Genomic DNA, 19,256 nt, shown 5'->3' on the forward strand with positions numbered 1-19,256 from the left:
CAATCAGGTTGCTTGTCACTGGTTCTTTCTTCCTCTTTGTGCTTTTTTCTGAGCAAGATAGAATTAACTAAGACATTATTCAGAAAATACAAAAGTAAAACAATTATACAGTTTCCAATACTTTTCTTCATTCTAAAATCATTCTTTAGGGCATGATAAGATTAACAGTATTAACATGTGTTTGCAGTGCAAGAGTGAAATGTTCTATTCCACTCATAACAATCCAAGAATCATTTCCCTAGTTTGGAACAAATATTAATGAGAGTATGGGACTACCAAAGAGAAGTTATTCCTTCTTTCCCATAGACAAAGCTATTTTAATGGAGAAAGAAACATTTTTCTACTATTTTGTCTGACTTTTAATAGGCTTTACATTCTTTAAATCAGGTTTATTGAAGTATAATCGTAAAATACACCATTTACCTATTTATGTGTACAGTTTGAATAGTTTTGAAAAATGCATACATCCACATAACTGCTGCCATAATCAAGATACAGAACATGTTCTTTAATCCAGAAGTAAATACCCATAATCTTCTCATGTATCTTTGCAAATGATTCCCTGCTCCATCCCTGGTCCTAAACAAATACTGATTTGCTGCTTTCTGTCCCTAAGATGATATTTAACTTTTCTATAATTCTATATAAGTGAAATCACATGCTCTGTATCCTTCTGTGCCAGGTTTCTTTCATTCGGCATAGTAATTTTGAGATGCATTCACATTGGTGCATGTAATAAATTTGTTCCCTTTATTGATGAATACTGTTCCATTGTAATAATATATAGCAATCTATTTATCCATTTACCCACTGATGGATATTTGGGCTGTTCCCATTTAAAGCTATTGAAAAGTTGCTATAAACTTTTATGTAAGTCTTTTTATGACATATACTTTCATTTTTCTTGTATAAATACCTAGGTTTGACATTTCTGGGTCATATGGTTTATCAAGAAGTTTCACCTGACAAGAAAATTGCTCACTTTCTTTTAAAATGGTGAAACCATTTTATATTTACATCAACACTGCTTCATATTCTCACAAGCATCTGATATTATCAGTATTTTTTTAATATTTACAATTCTACTGTGTTTGTAGCAGTATCTCTGTGGTTTTAATTTGTATATTGATAATGATTAATGATGCTGATCATTTTTTTCATAAACTCATTGGCCATCTTATTTAATGAAGTATCTGTTCAAATTCTTTGCCGATTTTTTTTTTCACTGAACTATATGCCACCTTTTTTTTTGTAAGGGTTCTTTATATATGCTAGATACAAGTCCTTTTGAGCGTTGCTTTTAAGGATCCTTAAGTCAAATTTAGTGCATCCTTTATTTTGAGTTTGTTTAGCTCTACCACTAAGGTACACCCTTCTAATGTCTATACAGATACACAAGGTGTTCAGAAAGACTCCTCTCTCTGGCCAATCAGAACATATTAGGCCTTCTAACCCTGTTTGTGTTCTGGGAATTGTTCAGTTTACAACTTCTGTTCAGTCTTTGCCTTGCTTCATGCAGTTTCAGTCTGCTTGTTCTGTCTTACTATCCTACAACAGATGCAAGGCTACTCTGTCAAAGATTTCTGAAACACCTTCTCTGAAAAATTCCCTCCTCTCTAGCTCTCCATGCTACTAATACAAGTAACCTCAAATATCCATATTTGTCTTCTCAACTCAGTAAGACTGTTATGTTCTATTTATAATATCATTTCAAAAGTGAATCCAAATTACTCATAGGACTCATCTTGTTTCTCTTCTCTCATGGATCATAATCCTGTGTTTCCTGTTTTGCATTGTCTGTAAACAGCTGTCTTACAATTTTTGTCCAATTCTCTAGTTGTTTATGGTAGGAAGTTAAATCCACTCCAATTATTTCATTATGGCTGAAGCAGAAATCTCAATATTCTTCTTAAATTCAGCTTAGCCACACAGATGGAATAGAAGACATTTGCATCCAATTGCATATTTCATTTAGGAATTTCAAAGTTATTTTATTCTAGGATAATATAGTTAAAGAAAAGAAGATGAAGAGATAAATGTGTCAGTGTGTGTATGTGTATGTAAGTATGTTCTGCTTTATGTGCTGGGTCTAACAAAGATTAAAATATCAAAAATAAAATAAATTAAACATGTTTGTTGAACAAGCCAGAGTTTGATCCTGTGACTTCCTATAATAGGAAAGGAAAAGACACACTGATGTTAACTTGCTCCCTCATACAGAGTATTCTTTGGCAGTTTTGGGAAACCAGGTTTGACATACCTTATTCTGTTCTGTTCCTCTGCTATAATATATACAAACATGGACAGAACAAATCTAGTATATTTTGAAGAAAAATGAGAGATTTGTTTGAATTACATATATAATTCAGGGCTCATCAGTTTTTGCCAAAAAGTGGGATACGACAGGTAGATTTGCTAGGATAACCTGGCTACCTGTTGCGAACCTGTAACTTAAAATACAGATTTTTTAAGGCTGGTTCAGCCTCTGTTTTATGTTGTTTATGTCTAAACTTCTCTCATGGTTAGATCTTCTACACTAACCTCTTTAGAGGCTCATTCCTGATCTCCTACTAAACTTTGTATTTTTGAGATAAGATGATGAGCTTGTTACCATGGAGACTTAACTCCCAGGTAAACATTACTTAATCTCACAAAATTTTGCATATTAACTGGGTAAAAATCTTGGCTCAAAAACAAGGAAAGTTACTTGTAAAAGTAAAGACATCTGAAAACTCTCTCTCTTCAAATACACACACACACACACACACATATATACATACACACACTTAAGTCTATACATTTAAGTATATGTACTTATATATAATTTATATAATGATAAAAATGTGTATATATGTATATTATGTGTACTTAGATGTTGATTTCTGTTGGGTCCCTTCCAAGTGCCTCTACAACAGGCCTGAGAGCCAGCAAGTACTGCTTATATTTAAACCCATTCCATCTGTTCTCTGGCTCCTAGAATGAATTGTGCAAACCAGTACATATAGTGGTAATTTAACAGAAATATGTATGAACTACACAAGAATAATCATTTAGGAAATAGCAATGAAATTGAAAAAAAAATCTAATTAAAAATACCCAAAACAAAATAGTATCTAGAAAATAATACATGTAAAAATAAATGTACAAAATTCGTATGAAGAATTCATGAAATTATTTGTCTTCTTGCCTTTGAATATATAAAGAATAATAAAAAAATTACTTTGTAGGAAACATACTTGTTACTACTTTAATCAGGAACTCCGAATTGAATGAAAACAATAATTTTTTAACTTGAATAAATGATTTGGAATTATTCTGTACAGATGGACAATAAATAATGGACTTGCCAAACAATACATGGATTTGTCTTATATATTTCATTTGTATTACTTGCATAGTTAATTAACAGAAAAATAAATTAGGCAAGACAACAAAAAGAGCAATACAAAATGTTACTATATGTTCAACTCTTAGTCAGCTTACCCAGTCCAAAATATTTTCAAGTTCATGATGTTAGGCCTATTGCTAAATATAAGAGAGCCAAAGATTTACATTCTTCTTGGTTACATTAAAAAAATTTCATGGAGAGGAGCCTGGGTGGCTCAGTCGGTTAAGTGTCCTACTTAGGCTCAGGTCATGATCTCAGAGTTCGTGGGTCAAGTCCCATGTCAGGCTCTGTGCTGACAGCTCAGAGCCTGGAGCCTGCTTCCGATTCTGTGTCTCCCTCTCTCTCTGCCTCTCCCCTGCCCATGCTCTGTCTCTCTCTGTCTCAAAAATAAATAAAAACATTAAAAAATATTTTTTAAAAATTTCATGGAGAGAATTATAATATATAGTTACAAATAAAGAAGCAGGAATTTTCCTTAGACCTAAGACTGAAAGAGTCTCAAGTATTAAAACTTCCTAATACAGTTAAGAAATACTGGTTTCTGGCAGAGTAAGGCAGTTTGTAAAAATATCATGGATATTTAAATGGAGACAATGATAAAGTTATGGGTATAACAAAATGTTACATTGTAGAATGGCTACTTTTGGGTGGACACTGGCTAAAGTGGACAGGTCTGAAATTATAATCAGTTAGGAATCATTCCAAGAGAGAAGTATACCTTTGTGAGTATACAGTTATTTGTGAATCAGTATTTTCAACTGGATATAAATTTGTAGTTATATAATACATATGATGCTACATTAAGGTGCATCAAGAGAAATCAAAGTGGCTCAGTCGGTTAACCATCAGACTCTTGATTTTGACTCAGGTCATGATCTCATGGTTTGTGAGATTGAGCCCTGCATCAGGCTCTGTGCTGACAGCACAGAACCTGCTTGGGATTCTTTCTCTCCCTCTCTCTCTGCCCCACTGGAGCTCTCTCTGTATCTCAAAATAAATAAATAAATATTTTAAAAAAAGAAGTCAAAGGGAGATGGTATGGTGTGGCAGAAGACTTATTTATAAATATAAATATTGATATATATGTATATAAATATTTATATATATATTAGAATATATATAAAGAATATATATATAAAGAATATATATATAAAAAGAATATATATATAAAGAATATATATAAAGAATATATATATAAAGAATATATATAAAGAATATATATATAAAGAATATATATAAAGAATATATATATAAAGAATATAAATATTTATATATATATATTAGAAGGGTTATTATGATTATCATCCTTATTACTCAATTATTTTAAAACTAAGGGATCTCAAATTTTTAAGACATGGACCTGGAAATGTCAATCAAATGGAATGTATCACTCAGGAAAAAGACAAGATGATAACCTATAGTTAGAAGCAAAAGGCTATATTGCTTTCCTTCCACCACCTCCTCCCACCTGCTCCCTTAAAGCCACAATGGTGTTAGTTGTTTATACAGTACTTGACTGGGAAAATAGTCCTTTCTGAATCATAAATGGTTACAACCAATCTATCATGGAAATACCATGGACATCAATAGAATGATATCAAAAGAGTGTAAGTCCAAGAGTTAAGCAATCCAGGATTGATCTTTATTAACAGACTGGTTCAATCTCTTCATCTTTAAAATAAAGTTTACATAGGATTCCTTCCTTAGGTATATCCAGTTTTAACATGCTGACTCTTAAAAAGTTCAAAACATATGCATCCATCAAGTAAGAGATATCGAGTATTCTTTGCAAGAGATGGGGTATTTGCTTACATAAAAATTATTTTCTGCTTCTCAGTAATTACCAATATAAGATACCTTTTTATTATCATCCCAGAAATGACAATGTTTTGAATGCATTTATGGCACTGGAGACTCCTTTGTGGACCCACGTATATAGAAATAAAAAGAAAATTCAGAAACATACGACAGTAAATGGATGCCCTCATTTTACACACCACATTCCATTTTTCTCATCTAATTTCTAAGATGATAAAGCAAGAATAGAAAAGATCCTGAGAAGGGTAAGAAATGTGATTACTATAAAGCAATTTCCTAACAGGAGAATTTCCGAGGACGGGAGCTATTTAACATGAAAAAGAGAAGATACCAAGGAGGATAATAGAGCTACATTAATGATGAATGGCATACAGGAGGGTAAGTGTTTCTGTTTGACCTACTTTAAATATATAAAATAGATAAAAAGGTCATCACCAAAGTCCTGTTCCTAAACACCATTATAACAAATGGCATTTAGAGATTGTTCTTTGAAATTGACCCTCATATAGACTTCTTATAATGTATAATAGAGTAAAAGAACACTCCATGAAATCAGAGAGCTACCAAATTAAAAACTGCTTAGAAGATTTTATATATATATATATATATATATATATATATATATATATATGGAAAACTAATGAACATGCAGATTGCCAGTAAAATTTCATGGAGTTAGAAGGGTATAGAGAAGGAAAAAGGAGAAAAAAAGGGGGAAAGGGGGGACAGTAAAAGATGCAGAAAAGTTGTAAAATGAATATATATGTGTATGTGTGTGTGTGTGTACATACACACACATATACATACACATTTATATATGACAAAAATATATATATAATAGGATCAACCAATTGCCAATTGATCATCAACTTATAATGGGTTCCAGAAATACCCGGAGCCTTCACTTTAGAACAACCCACTAAAGAATGACAGTCTGCATTCTCTAAATTAGTTTGGGATAGTTCCTTGACCTTTTTCAGTTTATGAAGCTTTCCAAATAATAGAACCTCAACTTTAACATGAGGATAACATTTCGTATTTGGTATAATGTTCCTTATAACTAGAAACTCAAAAAAATAATCGCTAACAGATATGACTTCAGCAGAGCAAAAGATCTTAAGATATTCCCAATATTATTATTTATTAATTTTGTACTTGGAGTGCCTGGTTAAATGACTGACTCTTGATTTCAGCTGAAGCCATGATCTCATGGTTGGTGGGACTGAGCTCTGCATTGGGCTCTGTGCTGACAGTATGGAACCTGCTTGGTATTCTCTCTCTCTCTCTCTCTCTCTCTCTCTCTCTCTCTCTCTCACCTCCTGCTACTTGCTCTATCTCTCTGAAAATAAAGTAAAAAAAATAAATGTTATTAATTTTGTCTTTTATGTGTTTCCCCCTGGTCTATTTGGACCCTAATCGTTGAAGGTGAAAATCTTGTCTTAAGAAACGAGTTCTGCTTATGCCAAAAAGCTATAACTCAGTTCACTCCTAAATGCACCTAAATGCAGAGTAAATAAAGTCAAGTCTTAGTACATACAGATTGTTGTAGTCAGGAAAGTGAAATGGCAGGCTTTCTATACTGTAATAGACAAAGCCATCACTTAAGGTTTACAGTAGAATACAAAAATGCCATTTACAATTTGAAACAAAAGAACCATTAGCTTTCTGCCCCCTTCACTGCATTATTGATTTACTTCCATTTATTCCAGCCAAAAGCCTGTGTGCCTAACCATTTTTTATTCTTTAAAATGGGTATTACTGATTTTGCTTCCAGACAACACCTTCCAACCTTCTTTTCCTGCTGTCAGCTTTTTAGTTTGTTTCATTAATAAACACTTTCATTTCCTGTAATTATATTGTTAGCAGGTTTTCTTGTAGACACCTTTTACCACACCACAATAACATTTTGTCAGGTCCCCTGTTTTAAGATTGAATCACTGTAAACAATGACTACTGCCCCCTGGCTCTGCTCTGAATGTATGTTGCTTCATTTGTTCTGACATCTGCACCCAGCTCTGTTCTGGGTGCTCTCAATGCAGATAGAAGAGAATGACAATGGCCTTCCCTCTTGCCCTTCTCTAGTTCACACCTCACCCAACCAAATAACACAGTTTCGGTTTTGGTTTTAATTCACAGCATTTTTATTAGCGGTGGCGAAATGACTTGAATGAGACTGAAATGCCCAGTTGAACCTAATTTTACCAACTTCAATCTCAAACTTTGTCTCTTCCTCTAGGGTGTCTTACTGCAATTAGTAATTGGCACAAGATTCAGTTCAAGAAGGCTGAGTTTGGGCAAGCAATTAACTTGTAATGCCAATCTGTTTAGAGCCTTTGCTACTGTGTTCCTTGTAACAAAGACTATAATAGAATTTATAGTCTTTTATAAATTTTTTTATTTTATATTTTTTATTTTATCTTTTATAAAGCTGGGGGATTTTACTCCTATTCATTAGATATGATTTCAGTGTTGTCATTTACAGCAAAGACTTAATAGATACACAAACAGAACCACTTAGCTAGTTTTTATCATCAGTTTACTTTTATCAAAAATTATTTTAGGGGCGCCTGGGTGGCGCAGTCGGTTAAGCGTCCGACTTCAGCCAGGTCACGATCTCGCGGTCCGTGAGTTCGAGCCCCGCGTCGGGCTCTGGGCTGATGGCTCAGAGCCTGGAGCCTGTTTCCGATTCTGTGTCTCCCTCTCTCTCTGCCCCTCCCCCGTTCATGCTCTGTCTCTCTCTGTCCCAAAAATAAATAAACGTTGAAATGTCTAGTGTTTCATTTAAAAAAAAAATTATTTTAGACATTAACATAGCAATTTTGTTATAATGAAGACCACTATCCTTAAATGACCAATTATTGCTTCAAAATCATAAACAGGAGTGCTGATCAAACTCTACATCTTAACATTCTGCTATTAATAATGATCTTTGTTTATGGGGCACCTGGGTGGCTCAGTCGGTTGAGTGTCCGACTTCGGCTCCTGTCATGATCTCTCGGCTCATGAGTTTGAGCCCCATGTCAGGCTCTGAGCTGACAGCTGGGAGCCTGGAGTGTGCTTCGGATTCTGTCTCCCTCTCTCTCTGCCCCTAACCCACTCACATTCTGTGTCTGTCTCTCTCAAAAACAAATAAACATTAAAAAATTAAAAAAAAATAATGATCTTTGTTTAAATGGCACCAAAGTTTAAAAAAATGGGTAAACTTCTGTATCACAGAAATAAATTTATATGTATAGTCCACACAGAAGATGTGAGTTTCCAAACCGTTTAATAATCTTACAAGATATGACTCATCCAAAGGAACACTACCTTATTTTTCTTTTCTTAATAAAACTACTACGGATATTACCTTCTTTACCCAGAAATTCTACTGGCTTACATTTTTGAAATTCTTTGTGAAAAAGATATATATAATATCTTTAATATCATATTAGAGAAAAATCCGAATTTGGAGAATCATTCCACCAACCTACGACTAATGAATAAGGGAAGTAAGTTTTCAAATTGGGTAAATTCATTTGAGTTCAGAACTTGTTCCAATCTTAGGGTAATATAATATATTTTCATTATGTCTCATAAATCGATTCTAAAGGTGATTCTGAACGTTGAGTCCCAGAATTGTTTTGTAAAATGGGGTAAGGTCATGTTCTTGAAAGAAGTGTCTTACAAGCAAGTTACCAGCACAACATTCATTGGACAGGTAATACTATTTTAACAAAGCTGATGTGCATATATTGTCATAGGATTCATTTCAAGTTATCTTTTAGTTGAAAGAAGAAACATTGACCAAGATTCTAATCAGCTAAAGATAAACCTAAACAGATCTATATTCACTAAAGCCAAATCCAATGTGTTATATATATTTCATATTTTGTTCTCTTGGGCTTCTACCTCACTCATTCACAATGTCTACCTCCATGTCTCAGAAAGACATTTAGAAACAGGCAAGCACCCCCTTTAAATGTCATCTTAAAAGCTTTAAGCAGCTGACAAGCAGTCACTAAGAAACTGCCCAGGTTCATCTTAGAGCAGGTTAAAGAGTTGAAGCCTGTTATAAAGTGGGTCAAGGGATCAAGGAAATACACCTTCTCTAATAAAACTCTGCCCTACTTCTCATCAGACTGCTGTGGTGCTCAACTGTGATCATGCATTGGGAAAGCAAAAACAAAATAGTCAATATGCAGTAGAGGTGAACTGACTTAGATCTCATTTTTTACTGCTATAATTAATCAAGCAATAATAGTAACATTTTGAACACCATTTTAAGAGTTTTTCATAAAGCTCACTCATGCCTCACAACCACTCCCATTTTGTCTCTCCCTTGTTCTTGTTTTGATTGCTGGCAGATTATTATTTTTTTTTTACAGAAATATATGTGTTGGTTTTAAACAAAGTGGATTAACTTGAAAGGTCTGGTCTATAATAGTACATGCTGCAGTCTATTCCATATGACAGTCATAGTGAACGTTTCACAACTAAAAACCCTTAGGCAGTGTCTACAATACCACTGATCTTTAGGCTAAAAAGGGAATAAAATGGTGTATGCTTTTTAAGGTTTACTAAATCTTTTTGTTTGTTTGTTTGTTTGTTTCAATAAATTAGAAGAAAGAAACCAAGAACAGGAGGGAAGAAAAAAGCAAGGAAGGAAGAAGAGAAGAAGGTATAAAGGAACAAGGAAGAGAGGAATGAAATTTGAGTATTTGTGATAAAAACAAAAACTGAGGGTTACATAAACCTTGCAGGAAAAGAACAATTTAAAAAATACCTGTCAAGTTTAAAATAATGAGTCTCCCCATTAATTGCAATGATAATATATTTGTAGACTTAGAATTTAGTGAAATCAGCTACAATTTTATAATTATCACACAGTTATACAATCGATGTTGTTATGCTAATTAACACATTTCTGTCTGGATAAGATAAGAGATGGTGCCCAAGAATGAATGCAATTCTGTGATTCACAGGCTGAATTCTGTTAATGTCAGATGAGATGTATGAGTAATAACAAAACCTGGGTGTGAATTTCAGGCCCATTATGTTCCTGTAGTTACAATGTGTCCTTCAACTTTTAAACTTCCAGTCTTGTAATTTGCAAGTCCTTTTCATTAGATTCCAACTATCATAAATTATTTAACAGTTAATTTGACTTTTACTTTAAGAGGAGTGATACTGCTAAAGGGTATTATTAGGGATCTTATTGATGTCCCTGCAATGGCATCTCTTGGTATAGTTTATGAGAGAAATGATCTATAGCCACCATTTACTCTTTTTCAAAATATGCGATTTAATATGTTTTCTCATCACTGTACAATCCTTTTTAAACAATGCCTTTGTACACTGGGCATAGATACTATCAAGAAATCTTCACTTGAGATGAAAAACAAGTGCTTCACCGGAAGCTCCAGGACTATTCACTATCCTCTGGTAGGATGGAGGGCGGTACTGTCTTCCCAAATGACTCAAGACAATATAATTTCAACTGTTCCTAGGAAAACAGCTTCATATCCTACTCAGATATTTTTCATTTAATCCCAAATGATTTGCCAGGTTCTGTCTAAAATAGACTGGTGCATCTAGGACAATGCAAATTTCACTTCAACCTTTATGCAAATCCCTCCATCATGCATTATCATCCTTTCACACACAGCCATCTGTAGAATTAGAGGATCAGTGGATATTGGAAAGAAAATGAGTTAAGAAGAAAGGAACTTCCATGGGAAATCAGGTTTGTCTTCATTCCTATAAAATCCAATAACCTCTTCCAAATTATACGTGACTGTTGGTGTCTTTTATTCTTTCCTGGTAATCTTCCTAAAATGTTGACCTCTGGATATAACCTTACTTGAAAGATGAAGGACCAGACTGAATGGTGCTGAAAGTTGGTAAGATTTCAATTTTGAATTTGGGTCTCTTTTGCTGTAACGAATTGAATTATTAGCTACAAATATTCATTCCGCTGGAATCATTTCCTATATGTACACCATTGTCATGGCCCCATGGTGTACTGAGTAAACTTTTCCAACCATGGATTTTAGTTTTGGCCCTGTGACTTGCTTTGGCCAATGAGATGTTGGTGGAAATGACTTGAGCAGATGCTTGAAATAGCCTGTATGGTTATTAAGCTTGTCATCTTTGCCTATGCCATCATCATGAGAAGAAAATATCTTAAGTAGCCATAGTCTTTGAGCTCCACACACAGATATGAGCCTTAGAGCCACCACAGCTGATGCTTAGAGACCCTGAACCTGAATCAGAGACACTCCAACCAATGTTCAGATTTGTAAGTGAGATATAAAGGTATATTGTATGCCTTTCTGAATTCTTTTTTTGATTGTTTATTAGCAAACAATCTATCCCACCTGACTTCTGCTCTGAATAAAAGAACTGGGGGCACCTGGGTGGTTCAGTCGGTTAAGCATCAGCCTCTTGATTTTGGCTCAGGTCATGCTCTTGCAGTGGTAGGATTGAGCCCCACATCGAGCTCTGCATTGAGCATGGAGTCTGTTGAGATTCTCTCTCCCTCTCTCTCTCTGCCCCTCTCCCCTGCTCACTTTCTCTCTCTTTCAAAATAAATAAATAAACATTAAAAAAATGAATAGAAGAACAGACCAAAAACCTTGAAAGCAAAGTAAAGCTATGTTACCTGGCAGCATTTGTGTAGGTAGTAGGGATCAAGAGGGAGAAATTTGGGTTTATATTACTTTCTCTGCTCCATAACTTTTAATACTGTTTTTTTAGCCACCCCAAATAAACACACACGTCAAAGATAAATCATGCTTGCTATGGGGATGTGACTGCAGGACAATTTCCCAAATCTTCATTAGGATTTCCTCCCCCTAAACCACCTGTAATAAGCAAATGATCTAATTCAGAACTGTGATTCATTTTTGCACAACTAGCTCTGAGTCAAGGTTGCTAGATCCTCCCTTGATTGAGACGACCCCTTCTGTGTGTCTCTTATACAGAAATGTTGGTATTGTCATTGCTGGCTGAGGGGCAGACAGGTGCTATGAGGCCCTCCACCTCCATATCAAAATGAGGTGGCTTTTACTTGGTGTTGAAGAGCTTCAGAGTATTTCCTTCTATGCCTCAGTCTCTGCCAGGCTTATCTCTCAGATGCCAGCATGAACACTGAGAAACAAAACCCTACCCTTCCATATTTTTCAGTTTCTTTAGAGAAATTTACATATTTTCTGGATTACAAAATCCTTTCTGGCACAGCACTCTGTAACAGTCGTTGAATAGGGTCAGGAGGAGGAACAGAGGGAAAAAGGAAGGAAACAGGGGATCTGACTTGTCTTGCTCTTCAGTGCATAGTTCTGTAGTTAGTCACCCAAAAGTCTATCCCCACTGTCCACTCCTGCTCTTTGTACTTGCTGACAGCAAGCTAGAAGAGACCGCAACTAGGTGGAAAAGAATGGTTCTTCTCCACCACACATCTGCAGGGGCAGTATTCTCTCTTCTGGTTTACCTATCAATGTGATCCCATGTATTTTCTTACTTATAAAGTTCTTCAAAACATCTGAACTGTCTAAGACATGCCCTCTGATACTGGTCTGTGTTGCAGATCTATTCTTTTCCTGTCATAATGACATTTAAATATAAATGGAAAGGATGTAAAAAGCATGTGTTCAATCTGCTATCTTAATCCAGAAGTCAATTTGACAATTTACAAAGGTTTGATTAGAGGCACATAATTTAGCTTTTACTTAAAAACAAAAAGCACACTGCAACAGGGATTGGAACTAGTTGAGCATGAAGCCAAGTCAGGTTTTTTGTTTGTTTGTTTGTTTGTTTGTTTGTTTTCCCCTAAGTGATCACACTACAATTTTTTACATTTGAGATTTCCAAAAAGGAACAAGTGGAGTGAAAGTACGACAAATGACAGCAGCCAGTGCAGGCACAGAACTCTTTGCATGGGAGAAAAGAGACTGATATACAGATATCTATATCTATAGCTTTCAATTTCTCTCTTATCTCATCTTATAACATGAAAAACATTGCCTTTATAAATGTTATCTTGTTTATTCCTTACAACCTGGTGAACCAGCTAATCCTATTGCCATTTTAAAAATGAGAAAATTAACTAGAGATGTTATATAATTGTGGAAATTCACCATAGACACCCAAAGCTTAGTTTGAACCTAATTTCGGTGTTCTCCGTTGAGTGATTTTGTCCCTGAGTCCTCAGGTTATTCCAAAAAGCCCTTCCCCATAGGCATACATCACCAGTGTGGGGCTCTACTTTTCCTCAGGATGAATTCAAAGCAGCTGGATGTGTATTCAATTTTAATCAAGCAACTAAACATTTGTTTCTCTTCCTTTCTCCCTTCTAAAGTTCTTTGCCTCTGACTTGGTGGGCCATCTGAGTATACTCTGGTGCTCTAAGATTTGCAGTCTCACTTACCTCTGAGGATAAATGCAACCTCAATACTTGCTGCAAATGTTTAAGTTCTCAACATTTTCAGGAATAAAAATATCACAATTAAATACGAGGAAATATACCAAGGATGCCATATTTACTAGCAGGTAGCTTGAGTGATACTGCTACTACTGTTAAGAATTGAATAATGAGGGGTGCCTGGGTGGCTCAGATAGTTCAGCATCTGAGTCAATTTCAGGGGCTCAGGTCATAGTCTCACGATTCATGAGATCAGGCCCCACGTAAAAGAATTGAGTTAATGAGCAAAGATGTAACTTTTCTCCTCATTTTTATTTTTTGTCCTCTAATTTTGTTCTGTGACCTGTTAAGGTCCATTTCACTTGCCAACAATGAGAGTTTCTCTAACAGTTTTAAGAAAATAGTTTATTAACTTATAATGTTTCTCCCTTCAAATCTCCTAAAATACCATGGATATAAGATACATACTTAGGTATAAAAAAGATAATCTGAGAGGCACTAACATTTCTCATAAAAATGCAAATTAAAAAAATTATAAGCTCATGGATAAGTGGGGTTCACAGGTAAGAAAGTGAAAGAAATCAAGTCTGAAGTCATAGACCATCCTTTCATTATTTAATATCTATAGCTATAAATAGTTTAGTCTAGCAAAAGGACTGAAATAAAATTAAACTTTTGTTATAACAAATATAATGTTTACTTTAGGAAAGGTATGAGCCAGAAATCAGTTTAGTCTCTCCTTACTGGTAACTAGTCTCTGTCATCCAAAATGTACACAGCCCATTACACACCAATATCTAAAGTGGTTTGGGCTTCCCCCCATCCTAATTTCCATGCTCTTCAGGTGCAATACAATAAAAATGAAGGTCATAAATTTACTTTAGCAACTTCTTAAATACATCTTTCATCTCTCTCACTCTCACCTCTCTCTCCCTCTCTCCCTCTTAAGTGGCATGCTCAGTAAGTCAATGAGATTTTTAAAATAAAGTTACTCTGCTCCTCTGTAATTCAGATATATTTCTAAGATTTAGTGGCTACTTGTCAGCTCAATTCAGAAAAAAAACTCATCCTTTGTTGAATCCATGTTAAATGGGAACGTAGAAAACACACAAATGTTTTCATAAGATGAAATAAACAAGTATACTAAATACCTGTGAACTATATACATTGACAAGTCTTTTTATTCAACATTTATTGAGTTAGATACCTTCCAAAGTCATAACATATATGGAGCAGATATTCTCTGGACATACTCCAGGTCTACCAAGTGTTACAGTACAAATCTATACACATGACAATAGAGTCACACACTAGATGTCATATTAGCACATATGTGGGGTATATTATTGCAGCCAAGAGGCTGCAACAGGCAATGATAGGCCAAAACAAATTCAAGTAAGAGTTCTATATGTGCCTGAGTTTTAAATAATTTAAAGGTTGAGCAACATTTTTTTTCAGATTGAAAAGAGCAAAGACAGTAAAAAAGAATATGGGAAGGTCCTGAGATGTTAAGTAACTAATAAAATCAGGGCAACACTAGAAAATATAGAAGATTAAGACTGCAACCATAAAGAGTGGCTAGATTACAGTGGCTCTTAACCGTATGATAAAGCAGCGTTTGCCATTGAAAGAATTCATGATGTGGAATCATGTTATCTAGAATGGATACCCTATAAGTGGTCTGGACAAGGTTAGAGGCAGGGGCAAATTTATTACCTTGGCAGTTTTTATGCAGTATGTTCTCTTTTGAAGTTAGTATTCACAAATTAGAATTGTTATAAAATATGATTTTATTACCTTATAGCCCTAGAGAGACATTAACACCCTATTGTGTGTCAGCTCAAATACTTTAATGCTTTAATCACCTATTCCCATATATGTAAATTTGAGTTCTTTTGTCAATTTTGATTGGCTGAGGTGATCACAAAATTCCACATATAACCATGTTAGAAATTGGATGCTAACACTTAACTAAAGTGCTAATTCCTTTCTGATGTGTCTGCGCTGGCTGCAGGATTCTCTCTGAGGTGAACATGAGATCCAAGTCCCCATATTGCACATGCTGCCTTAGCTAAAGGAAGCCAAGGGGATTCTCCCCTAGGACCACTTCAAGTAGAAGCAACCAAAAGAACTTCCAATCAAGAGAACATACTGCATTGTCCTAAAATCTCTGTAAAACACATCTTCCAGGGACTCAAGTCTATGTAGCTAAGTCTCACATCAACAAAGCTTTCCATTTAAATAGTCCCTGTTGGGAAAATGCATTAGTGTTTGCGATCTGTTAATTATAAATAGGCAGACTACTAATTCCTCCTGTAAGGTTTCCAAGACATCCTGTGAAAATTAATCATGATGGATTTTTTTTTTTTTTTACATTTTTGTTTCTCTCCAATGGCTAATTATAGCTCCAATGAGTCTAATAAGACTGTGCCACAATGCTTCTATTGACAGTCTTTAGAATCGCAGGAAGCCTAAGGCCCAACTTATTTAATCAGAGGTCTTGATTTGTTTGGAAAATTACCACAATATGAGCTGTATTTTGTCACTCGGGGCCTATGTGATGAAGGGCTGTGAGTCCTTTTGTTTTCCTTGCTCCGGATGAGGATTATTTAAAGATTTTCCCCTACCACGAGCATTCTGGTATAAGGGAATACAGCACATGCAGCTACTTTGGGGGTAATAAAGCAAAATATCTTGGTTTAAAAGAGCATTGTATGCTGTTGATAATAAACTGTAATGATTTTACAGCAGTCTCCTCTAGTAAATACTGTGTCTGAGTCTTTCACATTTAGAAAATCATTAAGTTATTCTCTTGAATCAGTTAATTTCTCCCAAGTGTTCTTATATCTTGGGAGTCCAAGAAGTGTTGCTTGAAAATATGAAGAATTAGAGTTGCTTCTGAACATGCAGAATATGAACCAAGCAGAGTGCTGCTGGAATGCATAATCCCATATGCACGTGCACTTCCTGTACTCCAGATGCAACTTTGCCCTGGCTTCCATAAAATCACCATCAGAAACACTTAGAAGAAATATTATCTGTGCAAAAGGTTTGCAACCAACAGAAAGGTTATATTCCAGTTGAAAAATTATTTAGAAAATGAATATGCAAGTAATTTACCTTTTGTAATGAAACACACCTGAATTTCATGAAGTCCCTCTGCTAATTCAGTGAGATCTGTAGGTGGATGGTGCAGGATGGGAAATAAAGCTGCCTCATGAAGAGAGATGATCTTCTCATGCTAGACTCCCTTCTCTTCCTTCTGGAACAGAGAATGAATTGGGTTCATTATGGTCTCCTAGATAGCAAACAGGCTACTCATGTTTGTTTAACATTCAAATGGAATGTGATGATTCAATGCATGGAGGTAAAGCCCTGCAATCTCATGAGTTTTGTTCTAGCTGGTAAAAAGGCTAGGGCTTTTTTTCCCCTCTGGTGGCTTTGGTGAACTGATCTTTGTTTCCCTCGCTCCACCAAGTAGCTCTGAAGCTCTGCATACTTTTCGAATTTACACTTAACATAACTCTAAGAATCAATCATTAGGCAATAAACTTCAAATGTTTTACTACTTCTCCAACATGTGGCCAAAGATATTCTACTCTCAGCTCTACTCGAGTGCTTGTTTAATTTGATTACTGGGGAAAAAATGATGTATTTCATTATTTTTATCCATTGAAATAATTATAACATCCATAGAGATGTTTCCAGGAGGAAGTAAAAGAATGGAATAAGGTTTCTCTGTATGATTAAAGTTTATTCCTCAATGATTATGAGCAAGTTGAGCAGGCGTGTGGGCTAGTGGGAAAAGAAGTTTAATAGCCAAAGAAAAGAAATGGCCTTTTTTGTTGTGTTTTAAGTCCAAAAGGAGAGGTTTAAAAATGTTTGAATTACTAGATATCTCAGTTCACTCACCTTTGAAAGAAACCAAAAATGCACAAGAACACAAGAAGTTACAAGAAGCTACAAGAAGTAATGCAAGGTGTTTCTCAAAAACCCTTAAGAAATAATGCAATTATTATTGTTTAAAAGTTTGAGGGGCTCACACACAAAAAAGAAATGAGTAAGAAATACTTCTTAGTAAGCTTTGTTAGTTCCTAAACTAAGTAAATAAAACTATTCAGTTCAAAAATGACTGCAGTTAAAAGGAGTTTATCTAAGCAACTGAAAGAAAAGAAGAGAATTTTCAAGTCCATCGATCTAGTACATAGTAACATCATCCTTATTATCAGTAACAGTAACAAACTACATTAATATATCCAGTCATAAATTGAAAATCTATGCATGGATTAACTGATTTAATCTTCACAGGAAACCAAATAAATAGGTCAGTACTACTACAGCCCTTATCATGAATCAGGAAACTTGAGGCACAGAGAGGTTAAGTATATTGTCTAAAGTTATACTCTTAGGAAGTGATAGAGCAAAGGTTTAAAACAAGATTGTCTAGAAATAGAGTCCATGATTTTAACCAGGAAGTGTGGTATATATTTTAAAAGGTATATACCAAAATGTTATCAAATTGGATATACTTAACTGGTGGAAATGTTGGTCGTTTTCAACTTCTTTGTGCTTTTATGTACTTTTCACATCATCCATTACAAATACAAATACTTCTAGAAGTAGGAATAAAATATCTTGAATATACTTTTAAAGAACTCTTGCTAGCTTCCACACCTCTCATTTACTTTCATAAAAAAAACTTTAAAAAATAAATGTTCTTTTTCCAAATATGCCCATTTCTGTATTAATGTCTTGTGTTATTAAACCAACAGAGCACTGAAATAGCCTTCATCAGGGAAGTGGTTCACAAATCAGTCCCCTATAGATGGCATAATCATAATTCAGAAGTCTTGCATTAGTTGAAGGGCAACCAATACATGATAAGAATCTCATAATGAAAGACGTATAGACACTGGACTATAGATTTGGGGATATTTGGGGAACAAACATGCAGACAAATAAATAAGTTCAACAAATACAAAGTACAAAGATACTTTGAAGTTAGGAATTAGAGTGATTCTCACAAAAGCCAGCAAAAGGTGGTTGGGGAGATGGGTGAAATAGATAAAGGGATTAAGAGGTACAAACTTCCATTTGTAAAGTATGTAAGTCATGGAGACAGAAAGTACAGCATAGGGAATATAATCAATAATCTCGTAACAATATTATATGGTGACAGATTGTAAGTACACTTATCATAGTGCGCACTGAGTAATGTATAGACTTGTTGAACCAATATGTTGTATACCTGAAACTAATATAACATTGTATGTTAATTATACATCAGTTAAAAAAAAATAACATCAAGAAAAGTGATCTACAGGGACTAGGGGATGTAAGAATGGTCAGGCATATGTTATTTTCCCGTATAGCCTTACTCGCCATCATGTCTCTAGTTATCCATTATGAGACTCACAATTCTGCACAGTGTTACCTATAAAAACAAACAAACCAAACGAAACAAAACCAAAAAATACCTCTTCATTCGTATAGGATGGAAGGGAGAAAATAGAAACTATATCAGTCTGTGAAACTGGGAAATTCCAAATAATAGGTCTCTATACTACAAGCATTACAACTGCTAATGTCTAAGGGCTCTTGGGAACTATCAGGCAAATCTATGAGACATTTCTACAAGTAATGCTGTTA

At 34.8% G+C, this 19,256-nt stretch overlaps 1 protein-coding gene across 2 annotated transcripts in view; it reads right to left on the reverse strand.

The window, feature by feature from the left end:
• The window catches only part of LRRC4C (leucine rich repeat containing 4C), a 1,209,844-nt gene that overhangs the window by 573,164 nt on the left and 617,424 nt on the right, over positions 1–19,256 (reverse strand). For both annotated transcript variants that reach the window (XM_043580988.1, XM_043580986.1), the window contains one exon: positions 16,747–16,869. The gene's annotated coding sequence lies outside the window, so the exon portion shown is untranslated. The remainder of the gene's footprint in view (positions 1–16,746; positions 16,870–19,256) is intronic.

This window comes from Prionailurus bengalensis, chromosome D1, assembly GCF_016509475.1.
Source record: "Prionailurus bengalensis isolate Pbe53 chromosome D1, Fcat_Pben_1.1_paternal_pri, whole genome shotgun sequence".
Lineage (NCBI taxonomy): Eukaryota > Metazoa > Chordata > Mammalia > Carnivora > Felidae > Prionailurus > Prionailurus bengalensis.